The following is a 3842-nucleotide window of genomic DNA, read 5'->3' on the forward strand; positions in this document are numbered from 1 at the left end:
CGAGACACTCACAACACAATAGAATCAGGCCGCTAAGTCCATAGAAATTCCAAAGTCTAGCTTAGTAGGAAATGAACCAATCTATCACCAAAATTGTAGCCCGCTACTAGCAAAATGCCTAGCTCTAGCACTAATGATACCTCTCACATCTCGAATGCATCTAATGGCACGACAACCGCAACTCCCACTAAACCCATCGAATGTGAGGCCAAGCTCCAACCTAAAGAGCAACCCAAACTGTGACTATTGGTTGCTGAACTCTCTAGTCCTGTTAAGCCTCAACCCCCCACTCTCCTTCAATCCTCTTATGAGCAACGATCAATCTTAACCTTGGCCTCAGACTTAGCTAAAAATATAGGGGATGACTTGGTTGCTTGCCTCTGACTCTTGGATGCTACTTTCATGACCTTGGCTAAAAGCTATGAACGACTAGACTTAAGCCTCTTGGATGAGACCTATAGCAACAAAAGTACAAACACTCCCTTGCTCTTGGGAAGAGTCAAAATTTGTACTCATCAAGGCTTTCAAAGCAGCTCAGGAATTAATTGCGATTGAGATATCCCATGAACAAGCCATAAAGCAACATCTCATTATGTCATATAACAAGACTAAAACTCCGGCCACAAATCAAGAAATCGTGGAGTTGGAACAGCTTTTTGACCATGACTCCTCCTTCTTATGAAAATGGTACGCTCTACAATTGCAATGGGAGCAAGTGGGATACCAAATAATGACCAATGCTGAATAGCAATGCACAATCAAGGAATCTGAATATGACCCAACCTATATCACTCCAACTTCCTATAGGGTATTGACTTCTATTTGTAACCGACCCCTAGAAGAACACATTGACATCTGTATTTATATCGCATCATCACTGAGGAGGAGTTGCATGTCACTAGTCGAATGGACTCCTGTGATTTCTTGCTTGACATTCTCACTTATATTACACACCTAGGCATCCAACCTTTCGATATGGATACCTATTCTAACCTCGAGTATAATCCGAATTTCTATGCCTGGCTCATGCAAAGGTAAAGCACTCACATTGTGTGTTGAATGACCCTCATCCTCTAACCCTTTAATCCTAGGAAGGATTCTTCTCAATTCCAAGAGAGGGAGGCATGGTGAAACAAACCAAAACACATAAAAAGAAACATAAAGGAAAATAACACATGCAAGACATGAGGGACCTCAATGGCAGGACGAAGCAACTTGTGACTAAGGAATTAACAATAAAACTTAAAAGCAATGGACTTAGACTGTTGAAGGAAAAAGTCTAATCATGTACTAAAAATAGGTTTATTTGCCAAGCATGAAGTCTTTTCTTTTAGTAAAGCTAGGTGGAAAAGCACTAATGGCAAACCATGGCTTATAATAGTAGATGAGGATGTCTCAACAAGACCGATCCCACCTCCTACCTTTCACGAAATAGGAGAGAGCAAAGTATGACCTATCCCTTGAAAATCAGGCATACAACCAAGTCAGGTTTAGGAGCATCCACAACATCGAAGGGGTGATGACCAACGAAGAAGCTATCAGGAGGATTGTGGATTAATGCAACCTTTCCACACTAGGTGTGTGGAATTCCCGAGGACATATGACCCTAACAAGGAGAGTGGGATAGTGTTCTTGGCAAGAAAGGAAGGAACCAAGCAAGTGCAGGTCTCGCTCAGCAAGACCTTAGTGGAAAAGGCATTGGGATTGGAACCAAAGGTGGAGAAGAGGCACAAAAGAGATGCCTATGCCATGTTGGGGATAAAGAAGGAAAGTGTCTTAAGAAATGATGGCATAAGCATCCAGGACATCCCTGACGTGGAGTTCAAATTGCAAGCAAAGGTGATCTACACCCTCTTCTCCAGCCTAAGGTACAATTCACTCATGCATAGAATTAGTGTGCCCATGTTGGAGAGCAGCGTGGCAAGGCATTCACTGCATGAAGTGGATTGGAATGGCTATGTTAAGAAGATCGTCAATCAATCAGCTAGGACACTAGCCCTTGGAAGTAGACCGATAGGTGGAGAATCCCTAGCATCAAAGGGAACCGATAGGAAGAAGCCCTCGACCAAGGCCACATTCATAGGCTATGGAGGAGTCCTGACTGTCCTTATCCGAGAGGCTATAAAAGAGACACCTCCTCATCATGACAAAGAACCATCAAGTGAGAGGATGATTAATGAAGAAGAGGGAGAGCAAGAAGCTCAATCCAGCAAATGGAACGCAAAGACACCTAAAAAGAAGGCAACCAAGAAGAAGCAAGAGGAAGAGAGGAGGAAAAAGGAGGAAGCGGACCTGCTTAAAGCCAAGGCTGAGTCAAAAAGAGCTATGGAACAAGAAGAGGAGTTGAGAAGGAAAGAAGAGGAGAACCTGGCACAAGCTGTGCACATGTCCATTGAATAGTAGTGCAATAGGAGGAACTAGTAGCAATGAGCCCACCTAGGCAGGACACCAGCGCCCAAGTGGCAGCAGACTTACCTCCACCCATCCCTGAAGAAAAGGGCAAATCCATGCTCCACTCAATCCCATAACCCACTACCCCAACCATCACAACAACACCATGCACCCTAGCCATAGTGGATGCCAACGACCTCATGGCATGGGTACATTTCTTAGTCAATAAGGCACATACCCCAATGCCCACCTCTAGTGCGGGAACCCCAACTACAGGAGTGAAAAGATTGGCTACTGCAAATGCCGAATCTCAATAGGGACATAAGCAACCAAAGGTAGATGCTATCACCACGGAGCTACAAGCTGTAGACCAGGACGAGCATGTCAGGGAGCTCTATGCTCAGTTGGAAAGAGAAAAGGAGGAGAAGAGAGTGGTAGTGGGCGACACTAGAAATGGAAATGGAAATGGAAAATGCCTCCCAGCTAGAAATGACCCACCAAGTGGCCTTGCAACATAAATAAATCCATGCGCTAAAAGCAAAGCTAAGGGCCAAGGAAGACGATGAAGAACAATGGCAAAAAATATTGGAGGAAGAGAATCAGGAGCTGGTTGCAATGCAAAGGGAATACAAGCTCCTGGTCGTATAGTAGGCAAAGCTCGAAGCACATAGATGAGAAAACTTCAAGAGGGCATGGAAAAGATCACTGCACTAGAAGCAAAGAGAGCACAAGAGCAGGAAGAATGGAAAAAAAAGAGAGAAGAAGTAGAACATGGAAGGCAACGACAAAGGGAAGAATGAGAAACACTAGAGGAGAAGATCATGCGCCTAATAGAAGAAAAAGAGGACATTGTACAAAAATGGAAAAGGGAGGAGCTAGTGATAGTGGTGCTGTCACAAAGGCAAAGCGAGGACCTGGAAGAAATGAAAAAGAAGGCAAGGGAATGGGAAGTCAAGAGCGAGAAGCAAGTGAAGGATCTAGCAAGCCACTTGGCCCTTGCAGAGGGAGGCCAAATATTAGCAGAATGCAGGGCAGGTGCCGCTCAAGCTAACCTCAAAATCCAACGACATGCCTTCCTCAACACAATCTTAGATGTCACACTCTTTGAGGAGGAGGAGGCAATTGATGTGCTTAAAAGGAAACTAGAAATAGCTCGACATGCAATAAAAAAAGGGCTATGCTCCCAGGTCCAAGATGCAAGCCTTGACCCAATCAAGATCAGCAAGAGAAATGGTTAGGAGCAGTCTTGACACCAGAGGAGATCGATGCCCTAGAACTTCAAGAATGACAACCCAAGGAGGCAAGGGCAGGGTCAAGCAGTGAAGAAAAGCAACAAGATGAGGAGTGGATCCCACCAACCCCCTCACCACAACTAGAGCCCCCTCAAGAACAAGATGCCATAGCGGAAATGAAGGCATGAGAAAAAAAGAAGAGGTCCTGAATGTTAGATC

This window comes from Lygodium microphyllum, chromosome 3 (genome assembly GCF_053477565.2).
Source record: "Lygodium microphyllum isolate KBCC chromosome 3, Lygodium_microphyllum_v1.1.10, whole genome shotgun sequence".
Lineage (NCBI taxonomy): Eukaryota > Viridiplantae > Streptophyta > Polypodiopsida > Schizaeales > Lygodiaceae > Lygodium > Lygodium microphyllum.